The sequence below is a fragment of the Ictalurus punctatus genome, chromosome 12 (genome assembly GCF_001660625.3).
Source record: "Ictalurus punctatus breed USDA103 chromosome 12, Coco_2.0, whole genome shotgun sequence".
Taxonomy (NCBI): Eukaryota; Metazoa; Chordata; class Actinopteri; order Siluriformes; family Ictaluridae; genus Ictalurus; species Ictalurus punctatus.
This window is the reverse complement of record NC_030427.2, coordinates 2,666,329-2,683,446: the sequence shown is the minus strand read 5'-3', so window position 1 is coordinate 2,683,446 and position 17,118 is coordinate 2,666,329. Positions and strand designations below refer to the sequence as shown.

Below are 17,118 nucleotides of genomic sequence, written 5' to 3'. Positions count from 1 at the left end.
GTGTGACATGGGTTCTCTTGGACTGGTTGAAGACGAGGCGCGCTGCAGCATTCTGAATCATCTGAAGGGGTTGATGGAGCTGGCTGGGAGGCCTGAAAGCAGTGAGTTGCAGTAGTCCAGTTTAGAGATAACAAGAGCCAAGAGCCTGGACTAGAATCTGTGTAGCCTGTTTGGTGATGTAGGGTCGGATTTTCTTGATGTTGTAAAGGATGAACCTACAGGACCTTGCAGTTGCTGAGATATGGTCTGCAAAGGTCAAGCCATTATCAAGAATCACCCCAAGGTTCCTGGCCGTCCTGGTTGGCATGAGTGTGAGTGAGCCGAGCTGTACAGTGATGTTGTGGTTGATTGAGGGACACGCTGGGATGACGAGAAGAATCACACGTTGAGACAACACTCGTTATTCCCAAGTCATATTAAAGATTCGTTGAAAATGAACGAATCACACATTGAGACACTCGTTATTCCCGAGTCAAATTAAAGATTCATTGAAAATGAACGAATCACTCACTGAGACAGCTTTTTGTTCCCGAGTCATATTAAAGATTTGTTGAAAATAAATGAATCACACCTTGAGACAACTCTCGTTGTTCCCGAATCATATTAAAGATTCGTTGAAAATGAACGAATCACTCCGAGGTAACTCGTTGTTCCCGAATCATATTAAAGATTCGTTGAATATGAATGAATCACACATTGAGACAACTCTCGTTGTTCCCGAATCATATTAAAGATTCGTTGAAAATGGACGAATCACTCCGAGGTAACTCGTTGTTCCCGAATCATATTAAAGATTCGTTGAATATGATTGAATCACACTTTGAGACAACTCTCGTTGCTCCCAAATCATATTAAAGATTCGTTGAAAATGGACGAATCACTCCGAGGTAACTCGTTGTTCCCGAATCATATTAAAGATTCGTTGAATATGAATGAATCACACTTTGAGACAACTCTCGTTGTTCCCGAAACATATTAAAGATTTGTTCCTCTGGGTACTCTGGTGTCCTCACCCAGTCCAAAGACAAGCATGGTAGACTCATTGGCATGTCCAAAGTGTATGAATGGGTGTGTGAATGTATATGTGTATGTGCCCCGCATCCAGGGTGTATCCCGCCTTATGGTTGATGCTCCCTGGGATAGGCTCCAGGTTCCCTTGTAGGATAAGTGGTATAGAAGATGGATGGATGGATGTAAACCCCTCAGTGATGTGATTTTCATCATTGCGTCGAATAGCAACATCATATACATTTAGTGTTTATAAATAATTACAAATCACTACAGCAGTGCATGCATCACTCTGATTGGTCGAAAGCTCCAGCGCACACGTGTGGAAAAGCACTCGGTGATAAATTTAAGGATTTCAATGACATGAAATATTGTGCTTATTTGTCATTTCTGTTTAAGATAAAAAAAGTTAGGTAACGTTTCAAATTGAACACTAAGGTACTACATACTGAAGTACACATGGTATACTATCTAGGTTCGGGCTGATTTCATGATTGTGGTGAATTTAACCCTTGTAACGCTAGGCAGAGGGTTTGCCTCACACCTCCAGGGTCGGGGGTTCGTTTCCTGCCGCTGCCCTGTGTGTGCAGAGCTTGCCTGTTCTCCCCGTGCTGTGGGGGTTTCCTCCGGGTACTCCGGTTTCCTCCCCCAGTGCTGATTGGCATGTCCAAAGTGTCCGTAGTGTGTGTGTGTGTGTGTGTGTGTGTGTGTGTGTGTGTGTGTGTGTGTGTGTGTGTGTGTGTGTGTGTGTGTGTGTGTGTGTGCGCGTGTGTATGTGATTGTGCCCTGCGATGGACTGGCGCCCTGTCCAGGTCCACGTTCACATAGGATGATGATTCAGGAACTGGATGTATTTACTTTCAAAAGAGTGAAAACTGGCAGAGATTTATACTGCTAGGGTCACAAACAACAGACATGCCTCTTACAAAATTGTCTCCATTTGCAATACAGAAAATCATTACAGGCATAGCAGAAGCAGTTAAAGATGTTAAAAAAGCTAGGATCCGGACAAATCCTAGTAGAATGCTCCAAGAAAAGCCATGTTGAAAACATCATGCGTGCAAATATGCTGGCAAATGTACCGATAAAGGCGTTTAATCACCCATCATTGAACAGCAGCAAAGGAGTTATATGCACTAGAGAGTGATATGACATGGATGAGACTGAAATAGCATCAGAATTCACTCAACAAGGCATGATGAATGTCAAGAGGATCATGATCAAAAAAGAAGAACAGATCATTAAGACAGGCACTTACATTATGACTTAATAAACCCCAACCCCCAGAGAGGATTCAGATAGGACATATACGAGTGTACGGTCAACGTTGTCGTCTTCTTAGTAACACTCACTTCCTCCATGTTGCCCGTTGTGTCTCGCACACATTGAGAGAAAACCGCATTGATGCGTCTTCTCGTTAGAAAAAGAAAGCATACTTTTACAGTTTTAATGTGAGATCACAACAAAACCTATTTTTTACAACACGCCTTTTGAACGATGGTTCTAAAAATATGTCTATTTTAATATTTCCTTGTTACAGGATAATGTACATAATTGTAATTATATACCTGGATAAATTTTATTGGTTGTGAACTTTTTTAATGTCCTGTCCGTCTTCTTATAAACACTCCATACCACAGAGCATCACTATCAGCTGTTACATACTATCACACTTGAGTTGCATCCACGGCCATATTTCTTCAATCCTGGTGGTTTTATCGTCACAATTTTTTAAATCTATGAACGGATATTTGGAAAACATGTTAATATTAAGTTTATTATTTATTATATTTTTAAAAAGTATGTAATTTATTTATTTATTTTGACTCTTGGCTGAGGAGGAGAAAATTGTCATAATTAAGGTATAAAACGTTCTGGTGTGCTTTTATAGGAAAATGATCTACGATGGGGTGGTGTGAAACAACTGAGGCGAATCAAGCATTAAAAGGCACATTTCTGAGTAAATAGTGCCAGCAAGTGTGTGTGCTCCTGTGTCTCTATGACCAGCTGCCTTGTACTGCTCACATTATTGTGTCACTTTCTTTTCAGGATATTCTACATAACCATTAGTTGATGGAAATGCATGTTCTCTTGCCATTTCTGAAAACCAGTCAATGGAAACATATGTAGTAATTAATATTTAGAAGTTATAATCAGTCATTTTGGCAGAAGTTACCTCAAGTATGTACTCCATTCCATCCAAAACATATTACTAATGCTGTGTCACTTTGGATACTTTTAGTGCGAGTGGTGTGCTCACACTGGGAAGTTTAGTGAGATGCGTTGTACTTCTGAGACTCGGATGATGTATTAAATTTACCAAAAAAATGAAGGGTGGGCTACTGGACACTTGTTTTTCCTTTCAGTTGTGGTTTTACTGTATATGGTGCTTCCTGTGGGTGCTGTTTTGGTGCAGTTCAGTGACATGAAATATTGTGCTACTTATTTGTCATTTCTGTTCAAGATAAAAAAGTTAGGTAACGTTTCAAATTGAACACTAAGGTACTACATACTCAAGTACACACTGTATACTATCTAGGGTCGGGCTGATTTCATGATTGTGGTGCATTTAACCCTTGTAACGCTAGGCGGAGGGTTTGCCTCACACCTCCAGGGTCGGGGGGGGTTCGTTTCCTGCCGCTGCCCTGTGTGTGCGGAGCTTGCCTGTTCTCCCCGTGCGGTGGAGGTTTCCTCCGGGTACTCCGGTTTCCTGCCCCAGTCCAAAGTCATGCATGGTAGGCTGATTGGCATGTCTAAAGTGTCTGTAGTGTATGAATGTGTGTGTGTGTGTGTGTGTGTGTGTGTGTGTGTGTGTGTGTGTGTGTGTGTGTGTGTGTGTGTGTGTGTGTGTGTGTGTGTGTGTGTGTGTGTGTGTGTAATTGTGTCCTGCGATGGACTGGCACCCTGTCATCCACCATCCAGGTCCAGGTTCCCCGTGACCCTGTAGGATAGGTTGTCTAGAAACAACCTAGACAACCTCCTCACCTCCCCAGGGCCTGAGTTCAATCCTGAGCTTGGGTTGTTGTCTGGGTCTTGAGTTTTGCATATTCTCTTGTTTTTGTGTTTGTGTGGGTTTCCTCTGGGTTCTTTGGTTTCCTCCCACTGACTGAAAACATACAAATAGTTGGGTTGGTTATAGCTAAATTGATATTAATGCATATGCACTGTACGTGTGTGCGTGGTGCCCTGTGCTGGTCTGTTATTCCGTCCAGGATGACTTCTCCCACTTCACGCACAGTGTTCCCAGGATAGGCTCCGGACCCACCTCGACCCCGATCATGATGCAGCGTTTACTGAAGATGAATGAATAAATGAATGAAGAGTGAATATAAGAAAACATGCATTTAATCATTCACAAAAAGGTTCATCCATCTCGGGCATCAATCTCATTTTTATCATGTTTCTTTGCAGAAAATGGCTGCATTTTGCTCTTAAATGAGAAACAGGGTTGAACGCAATAGGGTTAAGTTTTGTTATAAAAAATTTTTAAATTACAGAACATGGTTTTCTTCTTCAAATGATCTTCAGGAAAGTCAGATGATACAACATCCTGTTGAACATGTAACTTGTGGTATATTGCAAATAATTAATGGGGTGAATGTGAACAATCTCACACAAACTGCTTAATGACAATAAAGTGGAATCTAATCTATTTGAACTTGGGGAGGAAATTGGAGTACTCGGAGGAAACCACTGAAGCACGGGGAGAACATGCAAACTCCACACACACAGGGTGGAAGCAGGAGTCGAACCCCCATCCCCAGAAGTGCTAGGCAAATGTGCTAACCACTAAGCCACCATACTAATAATGATTATTATAATGATTTAAAGAATAAATTTCGTAGTAAAGTGTCGTTACAGTGGATTGGAACAGGTAAAAAGATTGGGAAAAAACAGGTGAGTACAGTGGTTGTTATGACTATCTTCAAAATGTTTTTACCGTCGCTTAAATATTTGTAAATGTAATCTCTGTGGTAATTAAATCTTTATTTATATAGCATTTTTCTAAACCTTATTTACAAGATACTTCATGCTAGATAAATCACAATGCTTCATGACTAAAACTGACACATGGAGCAGTAAAAGTAAAGTAGGACTCAGATGGGGCAGAATGCATCAATGCTAATGCCTGACTGCTTGGTTTTTATGTTTTTACTGAAAAATTCAGCATATTATATATATATATATATATATATATATATATATATATATATATATATATATATATATATATATATATATATATAGAGAGAGAGAGAGAGAGAGAGAGAGAGAGAGAGAGAGAGAGTGAGAGAGAGAGATAAATAGATAGATATAAAATACTATTAAATATAATACAATTCATTTCAATTCAATTCAGTTTTATTTGTATAGCGCTTTTTACAATAGACATTGTCTCAAAGCAGCTTTATAGAAATATCAACACGGTATACAGATATTAAAGGTGCGAATTTATCCCAACTGAGCAAGCCACTGAGTGGCGACGGTGGCGAGGAAAAACTCCCTGAGATGTTTTAAGAGGAAGAAACCTTGAGAGGAACCCGACTCAGAAGGGAACCCGTCCTCATCTGGGCAACAACAGTTAGTGTGAAAAAGTTCATTATGGATTTATATGAAGTCTGTATGGCGTTAGGAGCAGCCGTAGTCCCAGCAATCTGGATTTGGAGTAGATGAGAGCTCCATCCAGAGGCAGAAAGGATCAGGATCTCTAGTATCTCCATAAATTCATGTGTGGCTCGACAGAAGGAGAGAGGGAGAGAAAAGATTATTAGGACTGTGAATTAGCATAATAGAGTCAGGGTAGGCTTGAGTAAACAAATATGTTTTAAGCCTAGACTTAAACACTGAGACTGTGTCTGAGTCCAGAACATTAATAGGAAGACTGTTCCATAACTGTGGAGCTCTATAAGAGAAAGCTCTTCCCCCTGCTGTAGCCTTCACTATTCGAGGTAACGTCAAGTAGCCTGCATCTTTTGATCTAAGTAGGAGTGGCGGAGACCACTTAGTGCTTTATAGGTTAATAATAGTATTTTATAATCAATTTTATAAACAATACTATTAAAAAAGTTATCCAACAGCTACAGCTATCAGCAACGTGAAAAATGAACTGCCCCTGAAACTTAAAATCTGGTTGTGCCACCTTTAGCAGCAATAACTGCAACCAAACATTTCTAATAACTGGAGATCAGACTTTCACTTACTTCTAGTACTTGGACTTACTCCTATGCTTTGGATCATTGTCTTGCAGCGCTTGACTTTCATATTATGGACTGAAGACCGAGAATCCTAATTCTCTTTTAGGATTTTCTGGTAGAGAGCAGAATTCATGTTTCCTTCAAGACCGTAGGTATAATGTACAGACATATATATATATATATATATATATATATATATATATATATATATATATATACATACCATACTGTACAAATACACACACCGTACTGTACAAATATACACACCGTACTGTACATATACACACACACCGTACTGTACATATACACACACACCGTACTGTACATATACACACACACCATACTGTACATATACACACACCATACTGTACATATACACACACACCATACTGTACATATATACACACAGTACTGTACATATATACACACACCATACTGTACATATATACACACACCGTACTGTACATATATACACACAGTACTGTACATATATACACACAGTACTGTACATATATACACACAGTACTGTACATATATACACACACAGTACTGTACATTTATACACACACCGTACTGTACATATATACACACACAGTACTGTACATATATACACACAGTACTGTACATATATACACACACCGTACTGTACAAAAGTCACATTCAAAGAAATGCTGTAGAGCAAACATGCTTCAACAATAATCCAATGAAATGTTTTTATATTTTTTAAACATAATATAAAAATCAGTAAACAGTAAATATTTGTTGTGATGACCCTTTGCTTAAAAAATAGTAGTCTCCCATACTATTAGTGCAGTTTTATAAGGAAATGAGATGTAGGTTTTATTGAGCATCTTGCAGAACCAGTCACGGTTCTTCTGGAGACTTTGACTGTCGCACTTGTTTCTTATTTTTGCAGCAAAACCCAGCAGTCTTCATTATGTTGTTTTTTTTTTTGTCTGAAAAGTGTCTCTTACATAATATGCTGCTTTCTTTACTGACATACAAACATTTTTCTGTAACATTTAATTTTGTGCTGGGAAACTAATGTTTAGGAATCTGAAATGTTTTTTGTACTGACTGGATAATGTAGAAGACATATGAAATAAAAATGTATAACTATAGGTTTGTACTGAAAAACATGTCATGGTCTGGGGCTGCATGAGTGCTGCCGGCACTGGGGAGCTACAGTTCATTGAGGGAACCATGAATGCCAACATGTACTGTGACATACTGAAGCAGAGCATGCTCCCAGCATGTATTCCAGCATGATAACGACCCCAAACACACCTCCAAGACGACCACTGCCTTGCTAAAGAAGCTGAGGGTGAAGGTGATGGACTGGCCAAGCATGTCTCCAGACCTAACCCCTATTGAGCATCTGTGGGGCATCCTCAAACGGAAGGTGGAGGAGCACAAGGTCTCTAATGTCCACCAGCTCCGTGATTTTGTCATGGAGGAGTGGAAGAGGACTCCAGTGGCAACCTGTGAAGCTCTGGTGAACTCCATGCCCAAGAGGGTTAAGGCAGTGCAGGAAAATAATGGTGGCCACACAAAATATTGACACTTTGGACCCAATTTGGACATTTTCACTTAGGGGTGTACTCACTTTTGTTGCCAGTGGTTTAGACATTAATGGCTGTGTGTTGAGTTATTTTGAGGGGACAGCAAATTTACACTGTTACACAAGCTGTACACTCACTACTTTACATTGTAGCAAAGTGTCATTTCTTCAGTGTTGTCACATCAAAAGATATCATCAAATAATTACAAAAATGTGAGGGGTGTACTCACTTTTGTGAGATACTGTGTGTGTGTGTGTGTGTGTGTATATATATATATATATATATATATATATATATATATATATATATATATATATATATATATATATATATATATAAATTTTAATCAGATATATGAAACAGTTTGGTTTTGTGTTTACTAACTTGGTAGAAAAGTCAGCTATTTCTATATTAAAGTTTACTAAAATTTTAACTAAAGTTTGCTACAGTGAATAGTATAACCGTATAGAATTTAACTAAAGCAAATAAAATTTCCTAATTGTTCTTGTTTCTAAGATATTTTTGAGAACGAAAAGTATTGTTAAAGTTGTTATAAGCTGAGAGAGAGAGAGCGAGAGAGAGAGAGAGAGAGAGAGAGAGAGAGAGAGAGAGAGAGAGAGAGAGAGAGAGCGCTGCTGTGAGGAAATGCAGCTAACTGAGCAATAAATAAATAAATAACCATAAATCTGACCAGTGTGCAGTGCTGCTTAGGCAAAATATAAAGTAGTTTGGTTTAATTCTGGTCAGCGATGATTTGTTCTTCATAGCCGTCGATGTGTGATGAAGTTAGGAGTTGTGTGATTTAGGAGAAAGAGGGTGGGAAGAGTTTTTGGGGAGCCACAGATGGACATAAAAGGGATAAGAACCGTTAGAGATCAGAAAAAAACAGTAATAGACAGAAATGTGTTTTATTCTGTTTGTTGGCAAGGGGGAAAGTGAGCAGTGAGGTAAGTGTGTGATTATATGCCGTGACTAACAGTGAAGTCGTGACACTGTGACACCCGTATCGAACACCTCTACATGCAGCTATAACGGAGATACTGAGGATGTATGCACCGTTATAGGAAGATGACAGTAATGTACCATTAACTTGTGTAAATACGTTTTGTGAAAAGGACAGTTTAGAGGGAGGATTTTCTGGTTCCTTTTACGAGACGTGCAGATGTGTCTCACTGTCTCTTCATCTCTTTTGATACAGGAACACGGAGGGAGGATACATCTTCTGATCCGCCGTTTGCTGCCGACGAGCTGTACTACAACACCGTGGAGAGTGACTACGAGGATGACGTCCACATGCCTGACCAGCATGAGGAGGAGCAAAATGGTGGTGATGAGCATGAGGTGCCTTTTAGAAGTCCTTTGAGAAGCCCGTCCCCTTTACCAGGCCTATCTGCTCTAAGAATCACACCCTTTCCTGTAATAAGCCCATCCCCTTTGAGATTCTCATCCCTTTTAAGAAGAAGACCAACCCCCGTGAGGAGGCTATCTCCTATAAGAAGACCAACCCCCGTGAGGAGGCTATCTCCTATAAGAAGACCAACCCCCGTGAGGAGGCTATCTCCTATAAGAAGACCAACCCCCGTGAGGAGGCTATCTCCTATAAGAAGACCAACCCCCGTGAGGAGGCTATCTCCTATAAGAAGACCAACCCCCGTGAGGAGGCTATCTCCTATAAGAAGACCAACCCCCGTGAGGAGGCTATCTCCTATAAGAAGACCAACCCCCGTGAGGAGGCTATCTCCTATAAGAAGACCAACCCCCGTGAGGAGGCTATCTCCTATAAGAAGACCAACCCCCGTGAGGAGGCTATCTCCTATAAGAAGACCAACCCCCGTGAGGAGGCTATCTCCTATAAGAAGACCAACCCCCGTGAGGAGGCTATCTCCTATAAGAAGACCAACCCCCGTGAGGAGGCTATCTCCTATAAGACCAACCCCCGTGAGGATCTCCTATAAGAAGACCATGCACTACGACAAGCCCACCCACTTCTGTTACTCCTGCATCTGTTCCTCACGTCAGTGTCAACGTAACTTTGTGGTTAGATGTAAGTGTTGATTAGACTTAGATCTGGGTTATAATCTGTATTAAGACCTGTTATGTCCCCTCCATTTTCACTGAGTAGAGCTGAAACCTTTACAATGCACATCTGTTACATTTGATTTTTTGTTGTTGATATAATAACAATTTACCTTTTTTTTGAAGTACCATTACTTTGTTCTTTTATACTGCATGAGCAAAAATAAAAATAACTTAATTAAATAAAATAATAATAAAAAAACATCTTTTGGAGAAATGGGGTGGGCTTTATGTAAACAAGTTAAACATCTAATATTGAGTCAGAAACATGTCAAAGAATCATATTAAATCATGAACATGTGAAACATATGATACTGAATTTGTTAGAAAAACTATTTTCCCTTGCTCCCAGCGGCGTGAAACTCACTGTATAGTGTAGCGCCCCCGTGTGTCTGCACACACAGGAGGAATGAAAACACGCTTTGTCAGGGCACTTTTGAGAAAAAGTGACTTTCTAGACTGCAAATCTCACATTTTCCCCTTTATCATACATTATCATCATATAATGGATTTTAATGTAAACAATCCTATTTCGTATCATTTTACATCAGAAACCTGCAAAGTATATTATGTACAAAATGTCATATTGGAGCAGGTCACCGTCACGTATCGTGACGGAGCAGAGATAGGACGGATGCAAGTGCAGGATGAACAGTTGTTTATTTGAAAGAGGGACAGGCAGACAAATTCAAAACGTGATCCAAAACGTAATCCATAAACATGCAAGAGATCAGGCGATTGGCAAACAAGCGTACACGGGGCAAGGCAGGTATCTAGGTCGTGGTCACGGAAAACAGGGTCGATAAACAAAACAAGAAACGAACTATGACGAGGGACTGGAAGCGGATAATCCAGCGCGAACTAACTCTAAACATGGACCGTGACTATGACTATGACTATGATACGAGCTAAACTAACTCTAAACATTTAATCTTCCGCGTTGTGTGCTGGGAGGCGCGCAGTATATATGCGGACATGATCAGCGTCTAAACCGCTAGCAGCTGAGAGCAATTCAGACCCACGTGAAATCCCAGCCAATGACAGAACAGGGAGGAGACAGAAACATAAACAAAACACACGTGTCCAGATGTCATTACAGTCAACAACAGAAAAGCAGGTGCTCGCACATTCACGCTTAGAGCACGCTGCTTCAAGGGGGAATCGTGACAGAAACCCCTCCCGAGTGCCATGAGTCATCTCACTTCATTGGCGGCCCCGGCCCCCTGGGCTGAATGTCCCAAACAGAGCCAGGAAACTGCCCAGTGTTCTTGGCGGCGTAGGGAGGCTGAGCGACGACCGCAGCTGAACAGGGAAGCTGAGCGACGACCGCAGCTGAACAGGGAAGCTGAGGCTCTGAGGTTACCAGGTGAACCTTGGGCATGGGCGGAGCTTGGCTGTGCGTGTCAGCAGACTCGGGTGTCAGCAGAACTTGAAATTACATGAATTTCTCAAAATAAACAGAAAAAGCAAGCAGAAATCTGTTTTTGCCTAACATTACATTTCAATTGCCCAGGTGAAAATATACAACAAAACTGAAGGCATGCTGCTTAGGTATAGAAACTGTAACATACACAACACAACACCACATGAAATCTCTCTTACAAGAAATGCATAACACCATCTCTACTTGAGCAGATTATTTTTAAGTGAATGTACTCGTGCACTGCAGGCATCAGCTCCGATGTTCATGAACAGCCTCTGAATCACCTCAAAGGTGTATTTGAAGTTTGTGGGGTAGTTTATGTTACGTGCATAAAGCAATCCCATCAAGTTGACAAATGCATTTGGTACATCACCAAGATTGCGTAGAACGACAACTTCTTCCATTACAAGGGCTACATCACTGCAGTCACACGGAATAGGGTCCATCGCGTCATCCACAACTGTACTGATTCCAACAGTCACGCCCTTGATTAACTCTTCTTCAGAATCTGTGTGCTGTATTAAAAACAATGACAAACTTTAAAATGTGCTTTCACACATACATCCTCACAAGCGCAGCGACTTAAGAACAGCATGAGTGAACCGATCTTAACTTTACTAGTCATCACACAAGATGAATTAATATCAGAAGGTGGAAAAAAAAAATACAACGTCCTGAAATTCATCATCTCTCATGAAAATAAAACAAGGTAAACTCCATCAATACGTGGATATCAATACTCCATATCAATACGTGGACTTCCATTATTCGAATATCTTCCAACATCTTACTTTCCTCACAGACACTTACCTCACAGATCTGTAAGAACTGAGATGGATTCTCCCGCATGGACAGTGGCAGCCCCAGCAGTACTGCAACCCTCTTCCTGTGATTTGATCCCTCAAAAGTACAAATGTTTTATATTCAAATTATGCAGGACAAGAGAAATAGCAAGAAAGGAAATGACCACAGTATTTACAAAACAAGTACACTTGAAATAAACCTACTCACATTTTTATCCAGGCTCTCCAGTATGGCACTCCTTTCTGCGATGTCTGCATGGCGCCTCGAGCGGTACAAATACAGCAGCTTTGAGGCGTGTTTGTCAAGACCCTCATAAAAGGACTTGCTCAGGTCCATCGACACAAGTCTGGTGAATTCTGCGCTGATCTTCCGTCATTACAGAACAGTTCTATCAGTGCCTAAAGTAATTCTATGAGGAAAAGAAAAGTCATTCAAAAATGTAATAAACAGTGTACACAAGCAAGATCAGGACCAGAGTAATAGATTCTCACCAAATCTCTTGAGAAATTTCATGGCCAGCGGTTCATATACATATTGATATTGTAAGCAAAGCTAATCAGGGAGCATTACAGTGGAAGCAGGAGCATCAGAAAATGAGAGGTTATTATATATATATATATATATATATATATATATATATAAATTACGTTCAAAGACTTGCATACTTAACACAAGACAGTTCGGGTCATTTTACTGACTCGGATCTTTGAATCTCGTTCAGCAAAATGAACGACTCTTTTTTGCATCATTTCGTTCATTTCAGCAGAATAAAGTTAAAATGTTACATGTTAAACTCCCCAACACCTCTAGTACTTACGCAAACATTGATCACATTTGGAATAAAAAATAAACTATAGGCTAATGCAACCGAGGCCGAATTATGAGAAACAGAAATGATTGATTAATTGCTTAGCATTAGCAGTCTGTTAGTTCACCTCCCGATCTGAGTCGTTCTTCTTTTGTCACGTCACATTTGATCAGTTCACGTCTCAAGTTAGTTAGACATAATATAGTACTATGAAATGTTTCTGACCCAAAATATTACGAAATATGATTGTTTACATTAAAATGCAAAAGTTGATGAAAAAGTATGATAAGGTGAAAAAAGTGACATTTTATGTCTAGAAAGTCACTTTTCATCAAAAGTACAATAACAAATCTAGTTCACTTTCATCCTGTGTCCCCTTACACACTTGTGCTCTTTATCCGCTCAAAACGCTATACAGCGAACGAGAAGGCGCTAGGAGCAAAGGAAAGTGGTGTTTCAAACAAACTCATATAATCAGTTGCCCGATCTACTCCAATTTGATTCTTTTCACATATTTACACATAATATAGTACTATGAAACGTTTCTGACCCAAAATATTACGAAATATGATTGTTTACATTAAAATGCAAAAGTTGATGAAAAAGTATCTCTAAAGCGCCTGGACTCCACCAATCCACAGTCAGACAGATTGTGTACAAATGAAGGAAATTCACGAGCATGGTTACCCTCCCCAGGCGTGGTCAGCCAACAAAGATCACTCCAAGAGCAAGACATGTAATTGTCCACGAGGTCACAACGGATCCCAGGGTAACTTCTAAGCCACTAAAGGCCTCTCTCGCGTAGGCAAATGTCAATGTTCCTGAGTCCACCATAATGAGTACACTGAACAACAGTGGTGTGCATGGCAGGATGGCAAGGAGAAAGCCCCTGCTTTCCATAAAGAACATTGCTTCCTGCATGCAGTTTGCTAAAGATCACATGGACAAGACCCAAGGCTACTCGAAAAAACGTTTTGTGGACAGGTGAGACCAAACTAGAACTTTTTGGTTTAAATGAGAAGGGTTATGTTTGGGGGAAGGAGAACACCGCATTCCAGCATAAGACCCGTATCCCATTTCTGAAAAATGGTGGTGGTAGCGTTGCAGTTTGGGCCTGTTTCGCTGCATCTGGGCCAGGACGGCTTGCCATCATTGATGGAGCAATGCATTCTGAATCATACCAGCAAATTCTAAAAGAAAATGTCAGCACATCTGTCCGTAAACTGGATCTCAAGGGGAAAGTGGGCCGCGCAGCAAGACAACAACCCTAAGCACACAAGTCGTTCTACCAAAGGATGGTTAAAGAAGAATAAAGTCAATGTTTTGGAATGGCCAAGTCAAGGTCCTGACCTTGATCCAGTAGAAATGCTGCGGAAGGACCTGAAGCAAGCAGCTCATGTGAGGAAACCCACCCACATCCTAGAGACGAAACTGGACTGTAATGAGGGATGGGCTAAAATTCCTCCAAGCTGACGTGCAGGACTGTTCAACAGTTACCGGAAACGTTTGTTTGCAGTGGTTGCTGCACACCGAGGTCACACCAGATACTGAAAGCAAAGGTTCGCATACTTTTGCCACTCACAGGTATGCAATACTGGATCATTTTCATCAATAAATAACTGACCATCTGTAATGTTTTTGTCTGGTTTCTGTAATTAGGTTCTCTTTATCTACTTTTGATACTTGTGTGAAGATCTTACGATGTTTTAGGTCCCGGTAATGAAGATGTATAGAAAGCTCTAAAGGGTTCACAAACTTTCAAGCACCACCGTAAGTGGGATGTAAGGTCATGGCAGAAGAGCTCTTCCGCAAACACAACTCCGATGTGACCGTGGAGCATGGCGTCTTAAGCCTAGACGAATCGCGTCCAAAAGACCAGGCCTTAGCTCTGTCTTCAGCTGGAAATGGTTAGATGTCTCCGCCAGAGCCGGTTAAGCGAAAGGCACTCGAGTCTCACAACAGCCCTTTTGTCGCGCCCATGCCAGATTTCTTGTTGTCCGGCGGAATGACCCGGTCACCTTCTTCCCACGGACGGGTTTACCACCACGCCAGCCTGCGGGTAGCGTGGCCGAGTGGTCCAAGGCGCTGGATTTAGGCTCCAGTCTCTTCGGCGGCGTGGGTTCAAATCCCACCGCTGCCACGGTCGTTAGCTCACGGTGGGTGATGTCTCGTCTCCAAAGGCTTTGCGCAGGTTTTTCTCCCACGCTTTCATGCTATACACCACGTAGCATGCTGCCTCACGAACGTCGCAACTCATGCCCCCCTTTTCCACAGTCGTTGTGTATATCCAGGTAAGGATAAAAGTTACATTTCCATCCATCCATCCATCTTCTATACCGCGTAATCCTACTCAGGGTCACGGGTAAAAGTTACATTTTCCAAAGAAATTTAACTCGCTGGGACGGGCAGTCCATAGGTAGTCGGTACCTAGCCGCCCAAGGATTGGATTGCATTGCGACGGCTCGACTATGGAGTTGTCCCGTTCTGTGAGACCTTTGGGCCGTCTCGCCGCATCGTTACCCTTCAGTTTATATGACGGCACAGCTCATACCCCAAGACTTGAATCAGATCTATTTGAGAAGCAGTCATCCAGCCGGCGAACATGAAACCCTCATTTGCATAGTTTCCGTTAAACGGGGCGGGCCTCGGACGAGGTGGCCGAGAGGTTAAGGCGATGGACTGCTAATCCGTTGTGCTCTGCACGCGTGGGTTTGAATCCAATCCTCGTCGCAAGCTTCTCACGTTGCCTCCTCTTTCCAGCAATGTCTGGCTTTGTTGCAGTCTGTCTCACACCTACAAGGCCTACAACCGGGAAGCTTTGTACAGGTCCCTGAGCTGGCACTAGAGAGGGTGGAGAAATGTGAAGAGCTAGCACTGTGGCTACGTGTTTCGCGACCGTGAGCTGTATTTCAATGCTTTTTGGCCACAGCTGCTGTAAGGCTCTTGCGTCTCTGGAGGTCAGTCAACGCAGAGCGCATTCCGCAGTCCAGACGACAGGGGCGAAGAACCTGCACCGAAACCTCTTTTTTGCTCCACACACCGGGATGTAATTTCATACGCGTGAGCTATGTCAGCAAGAGGTTAAGGTGATGAGCTGCCAGTCCGCTGTGCACAGCCCATGTGGGTTTGGACCCTATTTTTCTTGTAAAGACCTTGCTTAAGCGCATTCTGTAAAGGGAGCGTGCATGGTGCAGACACTGTTGGCGTCTGCATGAGCAGTTAGTCTGAAGGGGAAATTAGGGTCAGGTGTTTTCAATCAACGGGATGACAATCAGGTGTGAGTGAGCACCCTGTCTTATTTGAAGAAGTGCATGGACTCCACCAATTCACAGTCAGACTGATTGTGTAGAAATGAAGGAAAATCAATCAATAAATCAGTCACTCAATCAGTCAGTCAATCAGTCAGATGTTTGTTTATACTATTTAAATAGGCCCCATTTGGTGGCATCTGTTGCTTACAGCCATACCACTCTGACAAAGCCTGATCTCAGAAGCAAAGCAAAGTTGGGCCTGGTTAGTTCTTGGTTGGGAGACTGAATGGGACTACTAGGTGCTGTAAGCTTTTCATTTAGATAAGTGTTTTAAGCACTTTACTTTCTCCTGACATTGAAGAATATTCATTACTACACCAAAGCAGCCTCCAATTCCTACAGTTTTCTCCCATACATGATAGATGAACTCTAGTGCTACCTAGAACAACCTCCTGGAACTGATCAACTTTATTAAAATCCGGTGGAATTGGGCCATTTTCATGTTGTTTTTCAAGACAATTTTCATATCCAAATGTTCAGCAATTACCATGAAACAGTCCATTTCTGAAAGTCTCCGTATAACCTGTTATAGGAGATGGTGTGGAGTTCTCAAAAAAAAAAAATTATTTATCCCAGGAAGTTTTCAAACAGAAACCCAGACAAGAAGTCAAGGCTTCCATGTTTTTTGACATCCTCAGAAAGATGGGTTAGCCCATGTACATTGTAGATAACAAATTCAGGACCATACAACTCACTAAAATGCTTTACAAATGACACTAGCAAACTGTGAGCAAAGTCATTAAGAATTATACAAAGAGTGGATTGGAGAGTATAAAGATAGCAACAGATAATTAAAATTGCTGTACATTGGTTATGACAGCACATCAAGAAGAACCACTGGACTTGTGTATAACAGAAACTGTCGCAATTTTGTTGCTTTCCACCTCAGTCTTTCTGAGAATTGCCTGGGTTTCCTAGCAAAGTCCTCAGG

At 41.4% G+C, this 17,118-nt stretch overlaps 1 non-coding gene across 1 annotated transcript; it reads left to right on the top strand.

Annotated features, from left to right (window-relative positions):
• The first annotated feature begins 14,934 nt into the window (after positions 1 to 14,934).
• Positions 14,935 to 15,016, top strand: trnal-uag (transfer RNA leucine (anticodon UAG)). The gene has a single exon. It is a non-coding gene; the product is annotated as a tRNA-Leu (tRNA).
• Positions 15,017 to 17,118: the final 2,102 nt, after the last annotated feature.